We start from the raw sequence: 27,053 nt of genomic DNA, 5'->3' as shown, positions 1-27,053 counted from the left end.
ATGTTTGCGCCGGCATTAGCTTTGAACTCATTAGGCATTAAGCGCTTTGAAGTTTATTGAGTTTGAAGATAAGTTTATTGTTTTCGGTGGTGATTATCACGTAATTCTCATGACATTTTGCAGCACTGGTAGTGACACACAAGAAGAGATACAAAACTTAGAACAAAAATAGAATCAAGAAATGCCTTGTTCGCTGCACCATCTTTTATTCCTAATATGAGAAGTAATTAATTGTCATTTTTGACAATTTTTTAACTAAATACATAACAGATATCTAAAAAACAAATCACGATGTTAAAACCTGATAGCTTATTTCGTAAGATTGCCTCAACCTTTTTTTGAACGATCTTCCAGGCACGAATCCACAAACAATCTGCTATGAGCCACATTTTACTACACAATGGAGCCACATCTAAAATGGACCATAAATATTCCATACCATAGTGTTCTCTGGCAGATGCTCTACATAACCATGCTCCTTTCTACCCTATCCTATTCTTTATCCTTTTCCCGCTGTTTCACCACACAAGGTAAGATTAATTCATCTTAGCATCCAACAGGCTAAAATAGGTAAATTCCCATTTCCTGGAAAAGATGTCGATCCGCAAGGAACTGAACCGTCCCGATTGATGAACATGTCTTACTATCCCTACCAGCTCTTTGCACACTTTCTCAACAAACGCATGGTGTGATTGACCTTTAGCAAACCAGCTATCCTTAGCGGTTGCATTGATCCCTAAAACCCATCGCCCGGGTCAAAGGCAATTGATCGGGAAGTAATTTTCTCCGCAGCTTTTCGATCCTTCCCAGTCTGTGCGTATATGTGTGTCTGTGCTTGCGGGACGGGATAGATTCATCAAGATTGAGCCGCACAGCCAACCACAAATCGGGATTTTGGGCTTCTTTTATTGTAGCCATGTTGATGGGCTCCCAGTCCGGTAGATTGGATGCTTTGCAAGAGGCCCCTGCCTGGGTGGGTCCAATTATTTATGGCACTAGCCGAACGATAATGACTTTATTGCACCGGTGCCGGCTGTTTGTTCCCCTCCGGGGGTGAGTCGGTAGTGATGGTAGCGAAGGAGGAACATGGTGATGCTTATTCAAGGGCGAAAAATTGGATCCATGGAACCCTTTTGAGCTTTGAGGGTCAGCTCTTTTGTGGTTCGAATTGGTAGATTACACGCCACACACTTCGTTGCGGTGGCAACGGGGAGAATGTTAGATGCGTCAAGAATGTGTTTGGGGAAAGGATTTGTGCAAACAATGGGAATACTTCGTGTTTTGAGAAACCCTTAACGTAACGATGTATGCCTTTTATGCCAAGGCAAATTGAAATTTCATACTGAAGCAAATATTTATTCAGTAAAAATTAATGGAACAAACATCATTGGAGAAATTAAATGAAAAAACCGTGCAGTAGTAATAAAAGTTAAAGTAAACTGTACAATTCTAGGGTGTTAAATGTACATCCAAACTAAACGCCCGGTTTAACAAACCTTCAATCTGTTGCTACTTGCCACACCCATAAATCCATTTCACGGCTGGATAATTCAATTCCCGCAATGCGTCAACGAAGGTGAGAGAAAACAGTTTCACGCAAGCACATCGAAGGTCAGCACCGCACTCGATAAGATGCATTAATCTTGTTGGTACCGAACAAAACCAAAAACCGACCGTCGGGAGAGCCCAAGAAACAAATCGCATCACCTATGGCATCGCTTTTCCGTGCCCATTAATCTCGCCCCCTGGGAGATGGAATCTATTAGCAAAATTTTTCCCCGTACCAGTGGGACATTCGGCATCTCAATTGTGCCGTGAGAGGGAGACTTTTTTCTGGGGAGGTGCTTCGGTTATCGGTGATGAAAAAAATGACTCCTTTTAGGACTTACAGTTCGGATCTTGAGTAGGAAATATTTCGAACGTACAAAACGGCTCCCCGCCGCAAGTTGTATTCAAAAGGGACATTTATTTTCCCCTTTTTGCATGTTTTCGTTTTTGCCCCCGCTCGTCTTATAATGCAGCAAATGAGATGAGGTCAGGGTGAGACCATTTTTTTCATGATCCTACTATCCTACATTATTATGTTTTTTTTCTTGCTTCCCATTTTTACCCTGGTTCCAACATATCTTCTGACAACAGTTTTTTTTTCTATCCTTCCTTTGAATTCGTACAAGGTTGAGTGATTTTTCTTGAGCACTATCGCACCTTCCAAAACACCCTTGGCCAACAATCTTTTTCTTCCAGTGTGTGAAAGCGACAGATAGTGATAAGAAGAGGGAGAGAAAGAGAGAATGAACGCGCACGACATTGAAGCGTTTTCAAGGCAAGCATTTGGTTCAGTTACGATAAAGGAATCAATTTTGGTGTTACAATGTCAGTATTAAGGAAAAGAGAAGGAGAGACGGAGAAGATTTAAGAAACGGTGTTCGTTGCTGGTAAACTGGGTTAAGGTTCGTTTCGGTCCTTCGAAAAGATGGTTGATGTACAAAAAAGAAGGAAAGAAAGAGGGCTTACTGATCTAATGAAGTTTTGTGTACTATCCTCTTTTTCCTTTCAATCGTAACCGAATTTGCATTCGAGAATTTAATTATTTTGTGGATTATAATAATCGTACAAGTTATTCAATTCCTCGATTGTATAAAATTAATGCAATTAAATTTCTTCAAATAACTTCAAGCAAATAGAAATGAATTTTAAACAGGCAATACATCCTTCAATTCAACAAGACATACTGATGGCTTAACAATAAAACAATCCAAACAAAAAGGCTATAAGAGCACGCGTGACCAGTAATTGTTTCTTCTTGGCTAAAAAAAAGCCCAATGGTGAATGAAAAGACATTAGGTAAATGTTATTTTAGGTACCATTTGATTTATTTCCTTCCATGTTTCTTCTCCACCGCACTGACGCTTGCCATTGTGCCTGTTTTGTGATTCGTATCGTCAACTTGTTGAAACTGGTCTGTCGAACGCAGTTTTTCCGCGAAATGTCGTTTACCATCATACCGCCCTCAGAATCCGTCAATTTTCCGCCAGAACGCAAAACGTGTAGCAACCAACGGCGGAAAGCTTCGGCACAAGAATAGAAAACGGCTCTCTTCCTTCGACATTTGTACTCTAGTGTTCTCGTTTCACATTTTTCTCTCCGTCCCCGTGTCCACGCCGAACCTCAGGTTCGGGCAAACAATTTTCAAAATGATTTTCCATTACAACCTTGCAGCACCGAACGGACAAAAACAACAGCAGCAAAAATAACACTGGCAAGAAAATCGACGCGAGGCTGATTTGATTGGAGTAAGTCACTGTAATTGCAAAGTAAACAATTTCCGTGATAAATGACAGGACGCGAAGCCGGTCGTGGGCCCTCTGATTGGCGTGTAGCGGGCGCTCGCTGTTGGTTGTATTGGGCCTTTTTTTGAGTTGTGCTAAATTTTGGAAAGAATGTTCTCGCGATGTACGCTGCCAGTCATGGTGCTCCATTTGGTGCCAAACGGTCAATTATGGGAAATGCGAAAGTTCTCGATGTCGTTTTGTTCCAATCGTTGCAGCGTTGCGAAGGAGGGCGCCATCCGTGCCATCGAAATTGGAACCGGAACGTTGCGTTTATTTATTCTTTGGTGGGGCTGCCGTTTATGCTGTGATTATTATTATTTTATTTCACACAAATTCCGCAATGATGTGAGCTATGGCAGCTGGTTGTGGGTGAATGAGCCCGGTGTTTAGGCGCGATAGCTTCGCTCGTGCAACAGAAGTTTTGTAATGTGTACCTAAAGCAGATCGTTTTCTTTACTTATGAGGGCATTTTTCTTCTGGAAAGCAATCGCACGCGTTGAAAAATAATCAAATAATTGGTTTGAAATGAAATTTTATTGCAATAATAAAAACCGAGAAATTTGAAACTGATTTTTTGGCAATTGGATGGCTCCATCATTAAATCAGGGTAGACAGGGTAAACTTTTCCATCGTGTATCGTGATACGTTTTACCGATTTGTACAGATTTTGGGCTACATATAATCTATAGAATATTTATTTGATTTAATATTTAGAGTAATATTTAATTTAATTAGTATACCTTAAAAACAGAAATCACGTCATTCGAAATACTCATTTATTCCTAGATTATTTCATTGATTGATTACATTTCATTGATTTTATTTTGCTAAAGAGTAGCACTTAATGCTTCTGATGTTATCCTACTCATGTCACCATGGTGGTGGTTTTTGGCTTGCTTTAAAATGTTTGACTTTCCAGAGCAACCTTTTCACTGCTTGTTTGTCAAATTGTGCTACTTCTGCTGCTTCCGGTTGAAGTGTGTAATTTTGTTTTCATTCCGGCAACGGTTGGGCCTTTGATTCGAAGGCGTACATGATGCGGGTAATATCTTGACCTTTTATCGGTGGCAAACCTTTGCCACTTCGTTCGGCAATGTGTCGGCATATCGCTGCAGTCCCTTTCAGAAGGGACACCCATTCCGATTCCGTCAGATTGGAAATGTTCTTTCATTTCTCTGTCTTTGGTACACAAGAAAAAAAAATAGCCTATCAAACACACCAGGAGTTTGTTTGGCGAACGGAACCCGGTTTACCACTAACCATTTTATATTTCTACTTTTCTTGGGTTTCCGTTTTCTGTCAATTTTTTCTCACTTTTTTGTAGACACTGCGAAGACAACGCTATCTCATGTTTGAAAGGAAAAGGTGGAAAAGGAACAAAAATAGACTACCATATCCGGTTTACTTTGCACTGAAACCACAAACTCGTGCTTGTGGGTACCTATTCTGCTTCGTTGGTGCTGTGCTTTTTGTTAGCTCGGGAGGGTTTTGGTGGTGAAAAAACAGGACCTCAAGATGGTTAGTTTGCTAACGGTTTTCCGTCATTCGGTGAAGGCAGAATGTCCAAGAAATTATGCTTAACGCTTTGTATCGTTTGTTTGTTTCCGGCGAAGCGCAGCGCTGCTCGGTTCGGTTGAGATTTCCCGTTCGGCCGGAGGATCGTTGGCTAAAAAATGAGCATCTTTAGTTGCCTTGTGCAAGCTTTGCGCTCTGAAAATGGCCATCTTCACGGTACCATCTTTAAGACCCGTACGAAGCGAAGGCGCCTCAAAGCCGTAGTCAACCAACTTATGATTGTTTGCTCATGAAATGGTAGAATCTTTGATGGTATAAATTTAAAGCTTTGGTTTGTGTATCTTAACCTTTTCTTTTTCGGCTTTTAGCAGTGAGAATCAAACAGACCGTACAATAAAAAATCCTACCGATTTGGGTCACAAAGCATTGGGGGGAAAATGCTTCAAAATTATTTTCACTAACATGATTCACTTTTGAAAAGCCTTCGTTTAGATTTTCGGTACTTTTATCAACCCAATCACCTACTAGGACATTTTTTGGTATTATCCTGGATGTAAGAAATACTTGAAAGTAAGAAATATTACATAATAATGCAATTAATAATAATAATACAATTTTACATGCTGACATGATATTTAATGTAAAATGTATATCAATATCCCCCACACAGGTAAAAAACTGTAAAACAATTTTTTTAAATATAAAATGTAATAAGTTTTTTTGAAGTTTCTGTGAATCCTTTCTGTCAATAGAATAAATAAATTCAATACATTTTCATAAATGGGTGATAATGTCAACGTAAATTAATATCTAAATCTACCAACATTGCGCACTTTTTCTGCTGAAGCGAACTTATTGGTATGAAAATTATTCACAAAGTTTAATTGAAAAGCAACGCTTCGGAAACATCTTCAGTAGCAAAAGTTTGGTGCGATTCCATGGTGCATAACAAACGGGAAAATACGAACGCTACTGTGACGAGCACTTTACACCAATCCGTCAACGATATTGTAGGTTTGGATGGATAAGAGACGTGTACCAGTTGGGTGAGAATTGTCTAACAATCACGCGCTTTTCCCTATTTAAACTTCTCATGCCCTCTTAGCCTCTGTATTTACGGCGTTTGTGTTCTGACTGAGAGAAGCGCATTGTGCATCGAATCGTGCCTCAGCTCGAAGGCAACATTCGTCGAATGGTGACGACAACGATTCGAATGGTGATTGCAACGAAGACAGAAAGAGATAGACGGTTGGGTTGGCTACAATAAAAAAGGGCAGAATGTAGCACCCTAGAAGTGTGTTAAATCCTGCGGCCCCAACAACAGCTGAATATTGGTTCGGGTGAAAGTTTTCTGATTACACAACAATCAGTGCATTTCCTCGCCTACACTGCCTTTCGCAGGATGGCTGAGTTGGGCGTTACGAATTGTTGCGCAACTGACTCACTCATCTCACTCGCAGGCCGAGAAGGAACCGTTTGGGGAAATACATTATTTATTTGCTGACACAAATAACACCCACCACTACTCTCACACGCTGCGCCTCGCTTTTTGTTGGTAATTCTTTTCACTTGCTGCCTAAAAAGTTACTCCACTTGATGGCAGCATTGCTCTCGAGCATGAGTCGAACTGCCGGTTTCAACTAGAGCTTGAATGCAGCATTAAATTCTAAAATCCTACCATCATCATCAGCATCACACATCGGTAGACATACGAAGTACAACTCCCTCAGTATGGTAGTCTGTATGGATTTTTCATCAAAACTGAAGAAAAAAAAAAAACAAGTTGCTATTTAGTACAGCGTGAACGATTCGTGCAAAGCACGAAACAAACAAATTCAGCCGTTGAGAGTTACCGGCTACGAAACACGCTCCGGCTCTGTGTGGCAAATCAACGACCGGGCGATTCCATCCACCAGGCGTCTCCATTCTCTGGGCGGCGCGGTATAAACCATAGGAAATAAAAATAACCAAAGAAGCCGACCGAAGATCAGACCTAGGCGTTGCCAAACCATGTTTGTACAGTTTTGTCATCATTTTGACAGCAGTGGGACGGTTTTTTGAGAATTGTGCCTTAAGCTCCCGAGAGATCGCTTTCTAGTGTGGGTTCGAAAATGAAGTAGCGATGGCTAAAACGAGGAAAGCAAGGCGAGAGTGAAGAAGACAGAGGCGGGAAATTTTCCCACCCTCTTTTACAATGCAGGCATGATGAATTGAAGAGCTCTTGAAGCTCTGTTGGTTGGGAGTGAGAGAGAGGTAGAGAAGAATAGAAGGGAGAAAGATAGAGACTAAAACACTGAGCATAAAAAAGTAGCCATTTTCAATAAGCCGATTTAATACTTAATTCTTGGAAACGAGAAAACATTTCAAGTGTGAGTTTTAAGAGTGTTTATTGATAGAAGTATAAAGTGAGCAATAGCGAGCTCAATTACCTATGAGATGTATATTCGAATGGAATTGGATTTGATTCATGAAATTTAAGGTCGATAGCTAAAAAAAACTTGAAGTTAAATAAAAAATATATTTTAAAAATAGTTTGTAATGTAAACATAGAAGTAATAAAGATTAAATCCCACGTTCGAATAAAAAAGGAACCAACGCACAAGAAAAATAATATGGAGCCAATGCTAGCTGTTTTATATGGAGTTTGACACTTGGTGGCTGAAATCATATCAACACTGCATATAAAACCATCCACAAAACTGGCCTCAATATTTCAGCCTAAATTATTTCAGCTCGAAAAATATGTAAACAAACGCCAATTCGTAGCAGAAGGGATCAGGTTAGCTCACGTAGAATTTATTTTTCATTAAGAAGATAAGAAGAGCATATTTTCCTTTCAAGTTTGCGGAATACCTGTCATGACAGTGACAAATGGAAGAGCAACAAGACAGTTAATCTTAAGCTTTCGTCTTAATCCTCAAACATTTTGAAACTTTGGAAAAAAAACATAATCATTCCATTATTTGCAGCATAAGTTTTCACACAGAACCATTTCCTAAAGGCTTAACCTTTGAATTGGGAAACATTGCGAAGCTACAAACATTTCACGCTTGTTACAGCGAACAGGCTCCTTTCGCGAAAGTTACGATCAGATTACCAAACCAAAGAGGACACACGGCCGTAAATTGGCAAATAAAATTGACTGTTATCGATAAGGAGAGGCAATTTGTACCGAAAAAAAGCCCACCGGCAGAAGCATGCACAGCCTTAATAGCGTATGAGACTTTGCGAGAGCAACATTGCCGTACAAGCTCCGCCGGCCCGATCTGGACGAATGAATGAACGATAAAAAATTAACAATCTCAATCACGTAGCTTGCCGCACTGTCATCACGCTACAGTTTTACTCCTAACAACGGTCACGATAACAGGACAACTTGAACGATACAGGAATCCCTCTGTCCTGATCGAATTGAAGTGATCTTTCCGTTTTGATGACGTTTTATTGAGAGCTCTGGTCCGAGAGTCTTTTATTCCCTACCGTCGTCAGCCCTAGCTGGTCGATTTATGGACACTTTAGAGAGCCGTGTAGCGGCAGGGGTGCTATCAGCGATGGGAATTTGGGGATAAAACGAGCAGATAGATTTTTCCAGAATTTAGGATCCACACAAAACAGCCGATACAAGCGTACGTTTGGGAGCTCATAAATTTCTATTCCTGCTTCGTAGTTCATTAGAGGCTCTGTTCCAGATAACGGGGAGGGAGATTGTGTTCGGGAAATGGTGTTGTTAATGGAAAAGCTTTGGCCGAGAGCCGCAGGATGGTTTATTAATTTGGTACACTTTTATTGACCACTCTGCTTACCAGTAGCTGAGTGTAGATAGCGTGTTCGTCTGTTTTGCCTCTCGGTTCAGTTCCTAAGGGTGTGTGAAGAATAAAATTGAATTGATGTTCCACCACTTTGTGGGCGAGAAGTATTTCAAAGGAAAATGGTTCAGGCAACAAAAAAACACACTTCATTAAGATAATTCATGGAAGAAAATGGCTTTCCGGCTGTCGAACGATGAAACAAAATTAAAAATGAACGTAAGTGTATTAATCTACGTCTTCAATAATAAAGCCTAGGTATAACGCGATGGCTTTGATTATCCCGTTAAATTAATCACACATTTTCGCTTACATTTTAGCACCATTTTATGCGAGGAAAAATAGCAAATTTTTCCACACCCGACTCAGGCAAGACGTAAAAATAAAAACTAAACATCACATTCAGTATTAGCACAATCGTCCCCTTCCCCAATTTCCTCTTAGCACGCGCCAACCGTTGATGGATGTTCCCATGGCACACTATTACTTTAAGGCTTTCTTACCATGAAAAATGGCATCCGACAAAACGCTCGATGCTACCTTTTTCGCACTCACCGCCTCTAAGTGGTTTCTTTGGAACTGCCTGCTGAGATTAAAAAATGGATACACCACACGCGCCAAAGCGCACCCCGCATAAGCCTACATTCCCACATGGGAGGTGTGAGGAAGAAAAAGCACAGCTAAGAGAGGGAGAAACAGCAAAAAAACAACAACAAATAGCATAAAAAAGAAAGAACCCTGCCCCATCGCACGAAAAGAAAGCTTGTGCGAAAAGCCACCCCTCCACATTTAATCTTTATTCGCCATTAATCATACCGGGCGCGATGATCTGCTTCTGTTGTCAAACGGAAACGAGCGGTCGGTAGGACCAGAACCACTGTCTTTTTTCTATTGCTCCGTTTTGTCACATCCGCTCCGTAGGCAAACGTTCTCTGCTTGTAGTGAAGGACACCCGAGAAGCCCGTAGGCGCTGTGCGTATTTTTTTTTGTACTCCTCTCATTCCCTTGCCACTTGAGCGAGAGGTTTTTTGTTGTTGTTGTGTGCCGTGCGTCACATTCGCGACACGCAATAATTACGTGGCTTGTCGTATGGAAATAGGCCGTATCCTGCAGCCAGTCTGGCACCGAATCATGCGTTCGTTTTCGTCAGGGAAATAACATACACACACATACACGGACACAAAATGGCGAGTGTAATAAAATAACGTTGAGAACGGGCAGAAAAAAAAACGACACACAACGCAGCCCAAGAAGCTGGTAATAAATTGCTGTTGGCGCAAATAATGTGATAAGTCATCAACCATTATCGTTATCATCGTGGCAACGGACCGAGAAAAGCGAAAAAGAACCGGATACGCTGTTGGCAACACGGAACATCCAGCCACCATCGTTTTCCAATTCGTTTCCATCGGAAACTTTAGCCCGTTCTGCCCGTGTGTGTGTGTGTGTGTGTGTGTGTGTGTGTGTGTGGGAGCACACGCGTTCCGTCAGCACGGGTAGGAATGGGACCGATTCTCATCTTGTGGTTCGTCAACGGCATCAACAATGGCGTCAATTTTTTTTTATTATTCATTCCTCAATATTGTACGCCACCAACATGAAACTCTCGTCTTCTATTGTAGGGGGTTCTTGTGAGCGAGCTTTTTTTTGTCGGCGCTTGGCGTCTTCCAGTAAAACACAAGACACTTCAGTTCATAGACAGCCAACGGTAGGGCTGTCAGCAAAGCCCAATGACGCTCGAAACTAGTTGTCGTTGGGGTGATAAATTGAATATTTTCGCTTATTATTTTCTCATGTTGACATTAACATCTGCCACGGAATTGTTCGCAGCTTGAACGTTTAGCATGCGGGAATGGAGAAGCATGCGATCTCATGTTTACGGTTTTCGCTTTTAGGTCGCATTATGACACGAGTTAAAGTTGGTCGGACTTTAATCCATACAAAATATTTAACAGAGTTCAGTAAAAATCTCCAAACATAGTCAGTAATATTTGTAAAAAAGGGTACTAGTTTAATTAATAATAAGGAAAAATAAGTCCCAGATATTGATGGAAGAAAGTGTTGAATTAGAAGAAAAAATCACATCTATTTTTCTTTGGTTTTATGCATGATGAAAAAATTCCTTTAAATTTGTCTAATTTATCTGATTTTTCGCATTTCATATGTTGCTGAAATAATCGTACACTTTGATTCGAATAATTGATAATGCTTTGGAATTTCACTTATTTACTCTATTCTCAACATTAAAAAACAACAAGAAAATAAAATAAAAATTCCTTTAAAATTTCACATGAGCATAACCAGGCTTGGGCGTTTTTTCTGTTCTATCTAATGTTATGTTATTTAAAAAAATGAACATACTCAACACTTTTAATAGCTGAAACCAGAAAAAAGTCCCTTTAATGAATGACCCTTCCCTTTTTTACACATATTAGTTTCGTATACATTTATTTTTATTCGGGAGGAACGGTCCGTGCGGAAACAATATTAAATCATTTAAACAAATTGCTCATCGTCAGGTGCAATGAAATATTAAGTACAAGTAAATTTGCTTTTCATTTTACCAATGCGATATATGTTATCATATATCACATTTCTTTATGTACTTTCACCTCCAATCTACCCTAATATCCTTCTTTATTATATTGGAACCCACTAAGTTGTTCTCTCTATTTTCATGCTCTTTTCAAATATCGGATCAATCTGGCACCTGCGTTTTATTTTGACAGTGTAATCACTCTAATCATGCTTCTAGTAAAAAATATTCCGTAACTTGTATAAAGTTACCATTCTTCACGCGTGCTACCACGCAAGTGCGAGTGTACTGAAAATTTAATTTCGATAAAAACAAACACATTGCGCACTCTCATCGGCACCGAAAAGGCGTGTAATCTCTCCCGCCGTATAGCCGAGTGGCTGCACACTTGCTTTGAATTTCAAATACATCATCGTGCCCCGTTTGCTTCGGCGCACCGTAAAACCGATTACAATGCGATAGAATGCAAACGATAGCACTCGGTAATGAATAATCAAACACGTATGCTTCACAACGCAACGGCACAAGTGTCCACGCCGACACAGGCAGACGGTAGCATAAATCGGCTAAAAAACATAGCCCCTTTTGTAAAGCTTACCGAAGACTGAAGACATCGGTACGTAATTCCATCGAAAACGTACGGTCCTTGACTGTGTGCCGTGTCGGACGACAAAAACGGTTGAGACGCTTTCCCAGCCGAGCTCGTCATATTGTGAGCTTGAACGAAGGCCGGGCCCATAACATCTTCGGTGTAAGTCCCATTTTGCATATGCTAATACGCTCGACACAGCACTCGAAAAGGTGAAATGGATAACTGCCTACAAAAGCGCCTCACATTTGATGAATCTTTCAAAAGCTACGCTCCCTCGCCTCTCGTTCTACACAGTGCGAGCTTTTAAGTCTTCCCCTGGTGTGGTATCTCAACCCGCGCACGATGTCGCATTGGATTGGAAAATTTCAACCGTAAAAGAGATGAAAGTCACTTCCCAGTTGCGTTACGACGTACTTTTGCAATCTGTGGAATTTGCATCATAAAACGAGTGCCGTACGAATGAGCAAAGTTTTCACAGTCAAAATAATAAATAAAAGTTGATCACGGATGGTTCAAATTGAACAGACTTTCTGACACAAAATGCAACAGACGCAATGTAAGTGCATTGAACAAAAGCACTTATATGGGATATAATCATTCGGTGTAACAATTAAGCAGAAACAAAAAAAAGACAACATCTCCAATCAAGCGTTTTGTCGGGCTGATGAGCGAGATCGTTCAGTAATCATATTAACTGAACCTTTCTCGAAATGAGTTTTTGCCATATTTGAACCATAACGACACGTGCTCGCCCTCGCACTTTCCCGAGGCGGATCGGTATTGTTCATTCGTGCCGGTTCGCCCCCATTCAAAACCGGCCAAGCGTAAACCTATTAGGGCCTTTCGCCCTTTCCGGCCAATAATCGAGGGATATTGGAGCGTCGAATGAGTGAAAGGAGAAATAAAGAGAAAAAAAAACACTCCCGCTCCATTGCTTGCTTGCCATTTGATTGATAGTGGCACGTACGACACCCGATACCGTCCGACAGGATGTGCTTAACTTTTTTTCTCTCTCGATTGTTCCACTTTCAACACCGCTGCCACTACTCCCAAACTGCCCGGGTCGGAGAAAGTTGCGAGATTGAGAAGTAAACGGTAAAACCAATCAAACTGTCATCAGTTCCGTTGCGTGTGTCGATACAAAAATCGGCCCAATCGATGCGTGCGCATACAAATCAATCGCTCGCGTATGTGAAGGCAGTGGGAGTATAAAGCTTTTCCTTTCTTTTACACAGCGCCCCGGCTAAAATCCAAAAACGGGCAAAATTGAAGGAGGCAGCGACGCCCATGAAATGCACAATGATGATCGATTTTGTACCGATTGGTACCGGTACCGGAGATACCGCAATAGAAGCATGCCACAACCGTAAAGCTCCCTTGGACACGTCTCAATTCACACTACAAGCCGGATCAATTCATTCGGTCAACCTTTGTCAGTTCAATTTCGCTCAAAAGTCACCCGTAAATGGCGTGAATAAACTGAACCGAACCGTACCGTACTACGGAGCCGAGGGGGTGGAACGGGTAGCAGCTCGAATCAAACATGATAATGCATAAATTTGAATTTTTGATTAATGGCTAACAATTTTGGCTCCCGTCTCCTGTCCACTGCAGCTTCCATCAGCAATCGTCTTCAGCGTTGCCTTCCAACGCCCGACTGGTGCACGAGCGCAAAATTTCATTATCCTTGCGATCGAATGGAAAATTGGCCCCTGGGCATGGAAATCACTTTCGGGTTCGGCGAAAAATCGGTTCGGTAAAAGTGTGGTAAGGAGAATAGGGCCAATAGGGTGGGAAATGGATGAGGTCACCGCTCCATTCGATCACGTTCCATCCGCCTTTCGACAAATAAAGTTGAGAAAGCTGTTGCGTTTCGTTAGATCGCATATTTTACTTGTCTAGTTTCTTGCTATTCTTTGTTTTTCACGAAACAGCGAATCGTTCGATTCGAGCCACCAGATTTTACGGATGTTCCTTTTTTTGGGCTCACAAACGTGTGTGGTGTGTAACTTTGACCATATGGTAGAGTACAGTTGATTGTTGTTGCTGTTGGAGTTTTGGTTTTGAAACGCTCTGCAGCCAGAGGCATAATGAACCCAACTTTTCAATACAGACTGACGAAGTACACGTTCAATTGAGTACACGGTACGGTTGCTGGCGGTTTTCCCAAGCGCTAATGAAAATGCAATAAAACCACAAATCAATATGCACACAAAGCAGCTCCCTCGAATGCAAGTGGTTGTGTATCGATGCACGAATTGAAAAACTTTTCACCGGTACTTATTGATTGATTTTGTGTTTTATGTTATGTTGTTTTTTTTTCTCGTTCAATGCAAAAACCTAGAACCGGATGGAGGCGCCTGGTGGCTGATTTCAATTAAAGAAAAATAATTGCTTAACTTTCACCATGATGCTTGAAGTGCAACAATAAATTGCATTGCAATCTAAAAATGGAACCGATGCAGTTGAGTGCAAACCTCAAATGTTTACAAAGTTAATTAATTTGAAGCCGTGAATTACGATTCTCATTTCAAAGTGATGATGACGATAAAAAGCAAGGATGTTTTCTTTTTTTTAATTTTCTTTTTTTAATTTATTTATCTTGCTCAATTTGGCGGAGACAACTTAAATATAATATTAAGTATTTTGATAGGAGCACGAAATTTTAGTGTAAATTGTTTTTGACATAGCTATTCACTATATTACTCACAATAAGATGTTCATGAGTTTTCTTTTAAACCTTCGTAAATTTTTGCCAATGGTGATATGCGAATAAAAAACGTGTAAAAAGGTTTTACCCTTTGACATTCTAACGATTTTTAGAAAATCCAAAAACCCATAATGAAATAATGGCAAAAAATTATTAAAGGAAAATAATTTTAGCCCATTCTGCCAACCGTTGCTTTACACAAAAGATGATGATGAAAATAATGTGTATTATACACGCGATGAATGAATCGAAACGGAGAACATACGCGTGGGCTGTATGTTTTTTTTCTCGTTCAATGCAAAAGCCTGGAACCAGATGGAGGCGCCTGGTGGCTGATTTCAATTAAAGAAAAAATTAGTTAGTTAAAGTTCGCTCTTATTTCGCTCAAAAAACATCATTTTAAAAATCATTCTGTTGCTACAGTGATGCAGTACAGAGTGTCCCAAAAATTCTAAGCAACAATTGAAAATAAGTGCCAATCAATAAGTCTTTACTGTCACTTGAAAGTCACGTTTACAAACGGGACAGTTGGTGTAAACGGAAGAACGTGAGCAAATATATTGAGAGTGCTGAATCGTTTCATCTGAAAACTCATAACATGCTGCCTTTATTTGAAGATTGTGTAAAATAACTGCGATGTATAGACTTCATATACATATCAAAACAATTTGAATAAATGAAATTACAATAGAAGACAATTGCAAGTGATTAACAAAACATACAACAAATATTACCGCAATTAAATATTAAATTAATAACATCAGATCCGTTCAAGGTAAGGTAATCAAATGGTTTAAGATGTAAAGTAACCAAATTAAACCGTGTACAACAGATAATCCACAACGATACAACATCATCAACCCAATTAACATCTAAAATATCCCATAATTATTCGCATTTGCCTTTAACGCTATCGTATCATAACTTTGAGCAGAATTTAAAACAATCCCAACATAGTCAGAAAAAATAATTGAAAACCTCCCTCTCGTTGTACCCGTCTAATCTTCTTACGCTGGATTTGATAACCCTTGTTCAAAACTGACCCTGAGGAGCAGATCTACTACATACACACAGCAAAAGCAACAACAAAAAAGAAGAAAAGAAACACGCCATTAATTGTGTTTATCTTCCCGGGTATGGGTCCTAAAAAAAACCCACGATCCCCACACCACTATGCCACATTGACTTAGTCTTTCCATTTAATTTACTGTTTATTTTTTACCTTCATCCACACCCATTAGTTACCACCGCATCGCACCGGTGTCAATCTTCTACACTGCCTGTGGGGCAGTCCAGAATTCGTCCCACCTTTTTGTTGCTTCCCACCACATACCCCCACCCCACAAAGCACTGTACACGCTTTGCTCGCTGGTGCGGATGAGCAAATCCCTTGGCAAACATTTTTCCGACACGCAGGAAAGACCGGGAGAAAGGTGCTTTTTTCACCGTTTCGTACGCTATGTGCGAGGATTTTACATTACACAGATGCCGTCCGCCATTTTCCGAACAGCGCAGCAGTGGGGGCAGTAGAAGCAGAAAATGGTTTACTTTCACATCCACCTTCTATTCTGTGCTCTGCTGGCCGGTCGCTCTGGGTGACATGTTTGCTTGATGGCACCTGTCATTAGATGCTGAGACGAAATAGACCGTTTTATACCGCAAGATTTACCTGCAGCTAGTCAGCAAGCAAGCAAGCAAAAAAAAAAAACAACCCTGAACCAACATCCCACCGTAGTTATTTTAAGGGTATCTTCTTTTAGCCAAACCAAAGCACGTCCACAAAAAAGGGGGAATGGCCAGATTTGTCGCCAGGACAGGAACAAATTTCCCAGCCCAACGGTTGAATGTCTTTCACCGTGTGCTTTCCGCCTGTCCCACGTGGCTCCTACGTGGCATCCCTATCGTCCCAAGAATGGCTCATTTTATGGTGAAAGACCTCTTGAAGGCTTCCGCTGTGTACCTTCACGGCCCACCCACACTGTTCACCGTACAACGCCCATTTGGTGCATGTTGTTTGCTGTCTACAGCGTTTGAAGTGACGCGTTTATGGTTATTTTGGGAGTATTGTGACTTGTTTTTTTTTTTTGTGCGTGTCACGCATATCAGGAGTCCCTCGACTCACCTTATCAGAGTTTTCATTGTTTTCAGGCCTTAAGCTGTCGTCATTCGCGCGCAGTTGGTCACGTATTTGGGCAAAAGCAGGGCTGATGGTTTGTGTTCTGGTGTCTGTGTATGCAAAAACACAAAGGACAAAGGAAAGGCAAAGAGAAAAACGCTCGCATTGCTTACGTTTTCAAGTGGGATACCGCTTGTCTTGTCGCTGAAGTTGTTTAATACGCAAGCACCAAACACCAGTCTGTTATGGTAGAGATAAATAATTCAGCATTATCGCTGGCATGCTAGCTAACGTTTCGCCTGTTCACGCTAATTCGAGTAACTTAAAAATGCAAATGAAAAGCACAGAGCCGTTAGTCTGTCTATATTACGCTAATACTAAATGCTTCATTTGGGCAATCAGTCCTGTGTCAAAATTTAAACAATCATCCTTTGTTAAAAGACGTTCAACGGCTTACGAAAGGTACGGCCACAGACGCAGCAAACGATGTCGCATTGTCGCCTCCGGCCTATCGTTCTATCGATCGCGGCGAGATTGACAATATTTCCCTCCCAGCCCAGTACGATGGCGCACGATGATTCGGCCCAATATGTTGCCGACGACCCATCTTTATCATGCATCAATCAGCTGTCAGTGAAAATCGTTAACTGATTCGTAGCTCGTTCATTTCGTTGCTGCCAGACGGCGTTTAGGAGCGATTTTGCAAAAAAAAGAACTGCGCACCATACCACTTGGCACGCGATAAGCACGGATAAGGAAGGAAAATCAGATTTATTGATCGGCTACAGCCATGGCTGCTGATTGTGACAAGCAAGAAAAGAAGAGAATACATCGTAGCCTTGATCGTAAGTGAAATTGACTGCGTCGCATTGAAATATTCCTCCCAAAAATTAGTCAATAGGTATGTAGCACCAACAAAAGCTAGACGAGCCTTTTGCTCTCGATTCAAATAGCTATTTCTTATAAATAGAATTATATTGTATGGTGAAGATACATCTTGACTGATGAATGTGTTTGGAATGATTGAAATCAAATGAAATGTGAGAAATTATATTTATCATTGTTCAATTAAAACAGAACGGCACATTCAATCTCATTCATGTGTATGTTTCTTACCTCTTTAAGAAAATAAAAAAAAACTAAAATAAAAAAAACCTTTTGATGCATGCACACAAGCTTAAAAACACATCGTACTTAGCGCTTGGCTCGATACGATACGACAATTTATACGATCTCTGACGAGACATACGATACTTGCTCACAATGTTTACGACAATACTTAGCACTGAGCCAACGTCGTAAAATAGATGCTTAAATTGATTTTAAACCTCGAAACCAGACGCTATGAAATGTATGTTGTCAGCATAGCAACATACAAATCATATTAAGCTCACAGGCGTTGTTCTATTTTGAAATTGAATGATTTCTGCCAAGAATTTCTGATTGTAGAAATTGATTTTTTACATATTGGTTTTTTCTATAATACGAGTTGATAAACATTTGGTCGCAGTCGCAATCAACCTTCAGATTTATTCATTTGAAAACATATGGTAAAAAATCAATTATGATAAAAGCATTCTTATCACACTGACAACAAAGACTTCATGCAAACGGCTACTTTAAGTACAGAATTAAAATGTTTACCACCGTTCCCAGCTCGAGCATAAATAAAATATCATCTGTTCCGATCTTTACGGCCGCGAACACAAAGTCGTAATGTCTCCGTTTCTCGTTTACTGCCACCGAAGATGGAGCAGCTTCGCTATTCGCGAACAGATTTAATCCCTTCATGGCGTTAATTTTGTTCGCACTCTCGCGTCATTCTACACAACGGCTATCTCGTAGCCACCGTCACGAACAAATCCGTCGCGAACAATCCCAAAACGGACGCCTGTCATGATTATCTTAATTTGCGCTTAATTATTAAACCACTGCCAGCTCATCGCCAGCAGGGTGAATGGACCGGGCATGGTCCTCGTGCAACCTCAGTATTTCCCTGTTGTCTTTAATTTGGTTTAGAATTACATTTTTACCTTCAATCGGGTTTACAGTGGCAAGTGCTACACGGGTCAGGCTTTAATCCTGTCAAGATCTTCCTTTTAGGGATGAAAAAGGATAAACAAAACATCCAGATGCCTGTTGGTTCTTCCTTTGTGGCAGGGTATTTTGGTACAAAGAGCATATATGCGAGTTTAATTTCATGCAAATCATAACCCACATCAGCAAGCAATCCTTACAGCTAAGCAAATGAACTTCTCGATATGACAGTTTCTTTGATTGATGAAAAAAATACACAAACGGCGGCACAAACGAAATAGGGAGGCGCAATATATTTCCATCAGTGCATAAATGTCATCGATTTGTCATGGTTCACATTTTACCGCTCGCCCCAGCGCGCCTTCCCACAGGAGAATCCAATTAATGCCCGTGCTCGTATCCAAAAATGCCACCGCACATTTACTTCGCATTCTCTCACGGCGGTCCCGGTGGCCTACATAGCTCGATGGGAATGCGACCTTCGATAGAATCTTTAATCATTCACCCCCAGATCCCGGATTCTGTATTGCTGCGTTCAATGCTCCCAATACTCCCCTTCCACAGTGATTGTATTTGACTCTTGGGGATCGATTTCGTAAAGATTCAGGCCATAGCTAGGTGAAAGAAGCCCACCACAGTGGAAGAAATCCGGAAACAAATGCTCAATATTCCCTAGTTTCCACCTTTCTTGCTGCAGATGAGTATTATTTCTTGTGCGAGCTCCTTACGAAAAGCTTTCCCTGCAAGTCACCCAATACGCTCGGTACACCTGTACACTGTGCCTAATGCCACCATAGGCTTTGAATCGATTCCGTCCAATGACAGATGGTGCTTGGGGATCGTTCGTTGATGCGGCTGTCTAGAGACGTAGGATGATAAGTTATCCTACCGTACTTACGAGATGAGGAAGAGAGTTTTTGCTTCATCTGTACGCAAACACACACACCTATGCCATATTAAACCAACAGCGTGGAAAAGCGTGGTTCGGGTACCGAGCGGCCTACCACAGAATTCATCTTTCGATTATCTTCATGCGACAGCGTTTCCTCGGTACACAACACACACACACACTTACACACACACACACACACAGGAGGAGTCCGCTCACCTGGGATGCCAAAATTCCTAGGATATTTAACAGACAGCAGCAACCACCACACATCTTCCACTTCTAACGAGCCACCAAAACTTCACACTTGTGGCAAAATCAGTTCACTCCCTGTGGTTTTCTTTTTGATTTCGACGCCCCGGTATCGTTTGCGGGAGGCCCCGTAGGTAGCAAACAATGGTCCCGTCGGGGATAATGATGGTTGGCAGGCACGGTGTCAACCGTTTGGCCACGGGTACGGAATAAATTGGATGGTGTCAAAGAAGGTTAACATACTTCCACCTGTGCACCGGTTCTTGTCCCTGTCCCTGTCGTTGCTGCCCTGCGAACAACACACACACACACACACACTCACTCAAAAAGCAATCCAGAAACGATGATCACAAAGACATTTGCGATTACCGCGGACGATGATTGAATTCGGTGACATCGGTGGTACCACCATCATCCGGGAGACGGTGTGTTGCGGCTTACGTACACACACGCGTATCGGCTCAACCACCAGCCGCCACCAGATACTGGTTGGGAGGCCTCGGAAGAGTGGCATTGCCAAAGATAGATAAGAGACGACACTCATCATATTCATCATTTTGATTTATTTGAATCTTTTCCACCATTTCCATTTACCACAACCCGTAAGCCGCACCCGATCTGCTCGCAAGTGGTTTTGAGGTGATTTTTCCTGGAAAATTGGCATCGAAAATTGAATCGTACCACACGGCGCCAAACGCGCCTACTGTCTGTGGCGGGGTGTTCCATTTGATGGGATTGCTCCCATGCGCCAGTTGACTTAAAGTGACGAGCCCGGGTTATCCCTTTTCTTTCGTTCAGAAGTTTGCCCACGCGCTAAATAATTCGCTGAAATGTAATTTCGATTCTCGGAAACAAAAAAACCCTGCAATAGCAATGTATTATCCATCACGGTGTGGGGTGCAAATCCTGACGCGGCGCTGACGTACTGATGTATCTCACCGCTTTTCGAACCCACCGACCCAAGCCCTACCCGGGCAGGATTTAATTTTCTCCCTTATCAAATAAATGTCATAAAATCAACAACAATCGTCACCCGCATCGTGTACGTAGAAAAGGGTAGAGGGAGAGGGGCAACATAAAAAACCCCTCCGCTTGGCGCTGTACGAATTTATTCATGAACAAGCGCTACCACCGCCAGGGCTCGTGACAAAATGCGTGAAATTGGAATCAATTTCCTCGCACGCGCCTCGCTATTTGTTTTCGCTTGTAAATACGCTACACGCAACGGAGAGCGTGTCTATCTATGTACGAACGTGTTGCCGTGCGCTAAAGTGGTTGGTTGTGATTGCAGCTGAATTAATACCGCGCTGCACACCGCCGCTGCGCTTTGACCCCATCGTTGACAACTGGGCAGCAGGGCAACAAGTTTTATGTTTTGTCAACTCCACCGCCAGCGTTACAAATCGATTGGCAACGTGCAATCGAACGCGTAACGCCCGGGCGGGCTGTGGTGTTTTGATTTGGTTTATTTTCCATTATACTGACCAGGAAAAGTCCGCTGGGACTGTTTCGGTGTACTGCGGTTTGAGCTATCCCTTTCCCGTTTTTGCGTTGCATTTTGCTGCTGCTGCTGCTGCTACTGCGGCTCGCTTTAACCGCACAGTTCCGCTGACAGTGTGACAAACGTGTCATCGATCTCTGCGGGTTCAGGAGATCACCACCACTAATTTATGCCTCCACAGGCTCTCACTTTTGGGACAAATATCATTTGCATAATTACATACCGATATCAACTCCCTTCCCTTCAAACCGGTGGCAATGATGCTCGATGCTTGAACGTCGATCGGACGTGAGACTGTAATATGGGATGATGGCTATTTGTTTATACATTTCAGAGCGCCCCTTAGCAATTGCAATACCATTGAGCAAAAGGGCAAAAGTTGCCCAGTTAGCGTTCGATCGGGTTGATGAGTTTCGATTGTTATGAGGCTGCCATGTCCATTTTACCGGTGAGTCGCAACGCTCCAGCTACGCGCGCACAGTGTACAGCCGAGCATCAGACAGCCTCTGATGACCGGTGCTATAAAATTGGAATAATCAACGAGATTGTTCATTAGCGGGGCTGTTGCTAACTGTTGCAAGAGTGATTACCCATTTGGATTCGGGCTGGTAGACACGTCCAGAAGCACACATCAGACAAATTAAACTTGTCATCGCAGATCAGCCCCCCTCGGATTCATCGGGCACGGATTAATTTGATTGAATTCGGAAAATGAGATTTTAACAGTTGCTTGTCGCTTGCACCTACTACCAAGTAACGAAGATGTGTGTGTGTCTGAACCGGGCTCATGCATACATTATTGGAAATTACTTCGTTAAGGTAATGGATGGTCTAAGGCGACGTGTTATCATAAGTCGCAAATGGATAGTGTGTGATTATACTAATGCAAACATGTTTCTGTTTGCATCCAGCAGAATGAGAAAATTGTTCTAAGGAATTGAAATGTCAATTAATGTAAATTAACGTTCGTTTACAATAGCACAACTCGTCGCTGGCAAACAACATTCGGCAAAGAGCTATCTAATTATGTTAAATATAAAATATGTCTTAATTAAGTAGAAGCTAAGCGAATAAATCTTGCGATAATTATCTCTTGCAATTAGAGTTCATAAAACGAAATTGCTACATCTACGGGTTTTTTACTGATGAATTGTAACGGGAATTTTTAATCACTTTCATCTTCCTCTCAGGTCGAGAATTGCGTCACAACTCCTCTAGAACGCATCAACATTTGCATTCCAACGAACAGCGTGTTGAAATGATCACATTAATCCGCCTTTCCGTGTAAACAAACTTTTCCGTAGAATGAGGAAATTCACCTCCACTGTCATCAGAGCAAAGAGACGGGTTGAACACACATGCACACTGACAGTAGTGTGTCAACTGCTCACAAAATGCTCTCGCTAGGAAGCTGAATGTATCTGCTGCCGCAGCTTAATCGCATAATACGCGTGAAACACCTTTTGCAGTTCGCTCGCCATGTTGTCACTGTTTAACGCGCATGCAGCAAGACGAAACGCACGCTAAATATTCTACATATTTGCGCGTGGTATTACGTTTTTACACAACTTCTAGGTAGCGTGTTACGCAAGCTATAACAGCATTACTCGAGATGATGATGGTAAGAAGCTTGCCGACCTATATCGTCAACGGTTGAACGGTGACAACGATGCGCAGCAACATCGTCCTTGCCAGCTGTCTAGGAAGAAAGCAGTACAAATCACTTTGCATACATCTATACCTTTCAGCGCTTTGAAGGTGAAGGAAATGGTTTAGACCACAAACATTGCTCGTTCTTGGGATACCCTTTACACAAGTGGGAATTACTATTTTACTACACATTGCTGACACAGATGCAGCTACATAATCCCGTTAAGTTGTAACCATTTTGGCAAGCTCCACACGCGAATCGTGTGTACCACAGTTGTCAGGAACGATATCAAAATCTGGGACACACTTCGCCTTCATGCATTGAGCAAGAAACAGCTCAAATGGATTGATCTGACGGAAGTATCTCCGGTTCCGCAATCAACCCGAGACCCGATGATTGATCAAATTTTCTCATTTTAGTGCGGTGAACCACTGCTCAATAACAGCGAAAAGACCAACCCATCCTTCTCAACCACCGCTTCGAGACCATCGATAAAAGCATCGCAAATGACTTAGTGACAGGCTTCTTCCGATATGGTGTTTCCGGCAAAAGAGATTACAAGTATCCTGCACCGGTGCAACGAACGTATCGTCTTATCTCGATTTTTTTAAACTGTACATAGCATTTATAACCAAACGACCCAACCCTGTATAATTTATCCTTTGATAATGAATCGTTTAGAGAAATCGTTGAAAAGAATAAAAAAAACATAATTAATCATAATCACGATCAACAGTAATCCTTCTCAATGATGGATAAACTCCTAGATTAGTAGGGCTTTTGTGATTCGATAAAAATCATGAATAATAAACGATCCATCCACAATAATTCATACAACAAAAAACTAAAAGTATAACATATCAACTACGCATCAAATACCACCAACGCATCGGAAACATCTCGTTGCAGCTCTCTGCGTAAATGCGTGCTCTCGAGCGTGATGATCGCTTTAACTGGAGTTTATCTATTCAATTTCAACCCCGTGTGTGGCCACAGGAGTGTCACAAACAGACAGACAGGTAGAGTAACGCGTAATGCCAGTTAGTGGTTGCGCGAGGCAAAACAAAGCGCTTTATTTGTCCTTTTGTGAAGGGTGTTCCCATGCAAATGTGTTGCACCGGAACCCCATTTAAAAGGTTTAATTAACACCATATTTAACATTTGTCTACCGTCCGGTAAGCAAATGCACTCTACAGTGTTTCGAACAGCTTTAATGCTTTTCCCGTGTGCATTTAATGTGTCATTTTTTGCTATCATCACTGATTACTACAGCAGCAACGCAGGCCATTTATCGCCCTGCCAATTCGCCCTGCCTGTCGAGTGTAAACAATTGCACGCAAATATGTGCGCATTACGCGGAAGAAACGAATGCGATAAAATAATAAAACCATTTAATGTGACTACTAGCCGCTTCCACGCTATTGTTAAGGTTTGCTGCCACTTACCTGCCCTAGTCTCTCCCGGCCAGCAAGCAGATCCTTTTGCAGGCGCAAATTCGCACCAGCAAATATTGTTTGTGTATTTAACGGTCGAAAACGAATCGATATCATTTATTTACGATATCGATGGGACGATGAGATGCCAAACACCGGGCAAGGGTGGTTGGGCAAAGGCAGCAGATTTATGTGCCCACCAATTTGTGGAATGCCGGAAGCAATACAGGCGGTGTAGAGTGTAGGGTCCAATGGGATGAACATCGCTCCCTGATACCTCTTTTCTCACCACTTCACAATGGGCAGTTTAGAACAAATTGCGGGATAAAATTATTTTTGCTGAAATTGTTAGTTTTTATTGTTTGTAGTAAAGTATTATGATAGTAAATAACATTTTATTTGTAGTTCGCATCCATACCACCAGGTGGCGCTACATAAAATAGTGTTTTAAGGGATTTTTGCTTAGTTTTATTAATTTTGTGTGTTTTTTTTCTTGTATTATTTGTTGCTAATAGTATAAACCATTTTAAAATATACTGTAATGTTCCATAATGAAGATTAAATAAATAATAATAATAATAATATATAAACAAAACATAATAATTTTGAATAAAATAATTTTTCTGCTTTGTATAGGACAATTGTAGCTAATTCTCGTCACTTTTACTCACAGGTAGTACAAATATTAAAAATTTACATACACAACTTAGGTGGATGCTATTACAAGCTCCTGACGTCTAGTTCACTTTTCTAAAGACATGAATAAAGGCATTTAAATAATTAGATAGAGCAGGTGCATTGAAATAAAGTACTTCCCAAATTCGTAATGAAAAGCAGCACATATTGTTTGTCTTTGAATATTCATCCAATACCTTTCCAAGTGCTGTACTGCCTTCAGAAGGGGTAATAAAACTAAAAATCCTTCTTGGTTTTACAACTATATGAAAAAATCAAAATTGCACAATAGCTACAAACTAAGTATTTACTTCATTTGTAAAGTTAAACCCTGTCTTTGTTTTAGTGCGTGTAGCTACTGATATTGAACTGGTTAACGAATCAGAGGAATACAGCTCATTATACAAAATGTCCTTCTGGATGCATTTTCTTTCTTGCAAAATATTCTGTGTAGCATCTCCCCTCTATCCTTATATTTAGTTTGTCATGAGTTTTGGGAGTTTCTTCTCCCAAAACGCCAATAGATGCTACTGCATTCATAACGTTTTCCTGTTATGCGTATAATTTAAGAATTACTTTCCTTATATCCTTCTATAATCTGCAGTAGGACCAAAAGGTATTTGGTTCTAATTTGCTTCATTATATTTAATGATAAAGTTAGGTTAGAATAGAAATTTACATATTAGATAAGTACATGAACTGAAACTAAGATACACAGCTTCGTAATTGAAATGAAAGTTGATCAAAAGCACGTAGAATATATTTTTGTAGAATACACGAAATACGCTACACTAGGCACCTATGGAGCCGCCTAGTTACGCATGTGTCTGTTTTTAGAAAAAGTTGATGTGAAAAAACTTCAATAAAATTCGCGTTCGCAAACTTTCGCAGAATATTTCTTCACAGATTGATAGTATATACATTACACTATGATGTGACATATATGAGACAACGCCACTCTACGCCACTTTTATAATGGCATCAAGTCAAAAATTAAAATTATGAAAATTTTCAGGAGGTTTCTTCAGTTATTATCGTATATTTTTGCATAAAATTAACTTAGCTCAAAATTTTTCATGTGTTTATAAAGCTGACTAAATATCCTTTATAAAATGTCTAAATTTATCAAAATCGGTTCATATTTAAAAAAGTTACAAAGTTTTAAAGTTTTCCAAAAAAGTGAAGATTTTTCTGCGTTTTTTTAACAAATCTCGGCTTTGAGAGGTGTTTTCTAGAGAACCAGAACAGATAAAGAGCTCATATTTGAGTGTCCACCAACCTAATGTGTTTTTTGTCTTCTCTATATCACTATCTGTCTAGTGGTAAGCAAGTAGACACTATCTATACCGATTTCAAAGCGGCATTTGACAGTATACCTCTATCATTACTTGTTGCTAAGCTTCGAAAACTAGGTTTCGGTGGCTCTATATTGCCGTGGTTCAACTCCTATCTTGAGAATCGTTCTTATGCAGTTAAAATCTGTGGCTCTTTCTCTGAATGCTTTCTTAGTTCTTCGGGAGTCCCTCAAGGTAGTGTCCTTAGTCCCTTACTGTTCATTCTCTTCCTCAATGACTGTACTTCGATCCTTCCTCCTAACGGCTTCTTGCTATATGCGGATGACGTTAAAATTTTTCTTCCTGTATCTTCTACAGCTGCTTGTCTAGTCCTTCAATCCTGGCTCTGTAAATTCTCTACATGGTGTGCTTCTAACGGTTTAGTCCTGTGTCCTCAAAAATGTTCCGTCTTGTCTTTCTTCCGATCTTCTACAAGTATAACTCATGCTTATAGTGTCTGTGATGCCCCTATTCCCCGTGTGTCCTTGTCTAAGGATCTTGGCGTCTTCTTTGACCCGAGTCTTTCTTTCAAGGAGCACACGGACTATGTCATCAACAAGGCCAACAAAAGTCTTGGTTATATTTGTCGCATGTCCACTGAAATTCGTGATCCCTTTTGTCTTAAGTCCCTTTATTGTTGTTGGGTCCGTTCCGTACTGGAATATGCCTGTGTC

General features: G+C 41.0%; 2 protein-coding genes across 3 annotated transcripts in view; both read left to right on the top strand.

Moving 5' to 3' along the window:
- The window catches only part of LOC120956508 (uncharacterized), a 208,100-nt gene that overhangs the window by 21,856 nt on the left and 159,191 nt on the right, over positions 1 to 27,053 (top strand). The gene's annotated exons all lie outside the window — the stretch shown is intronic.
- Positions 26,785 to 27,053, top strand: part of LOC120956499 (protein obstructor-E) — a 216,559-nt gene continuing 216,290 nt past the window's right edge. Inside the window, exon 1 of the mRNA XM_049608125.1 lies at positions 26,785 to 26,807. The gene's annotated coding sequence lies outside the window, so the exon portion shown is untranslated. The remainder of the gene's footprint in view (positions 26,808 to 27,053) is intronic.

This window comes from Anopheles coluzzii, chromosome 3 (assembly GCF_943734685.1).
Source record: "Anopheles coluzzii chromosome 3, AcolN3, whole genome shotgun sequence".
NCBI classification, from domain to species: domain Eukaryota; kingdom Metazoa; phylum Arthropoda; class Insecta; order Diptera; family Culicidae; genus Anopheles; species Anopheles coluzzii.
The sequence above is the reverse complement of the archived record's forward strand: the minus strand, read 5'-3'. Positions and strand labels throughout refer to the sequence as shown.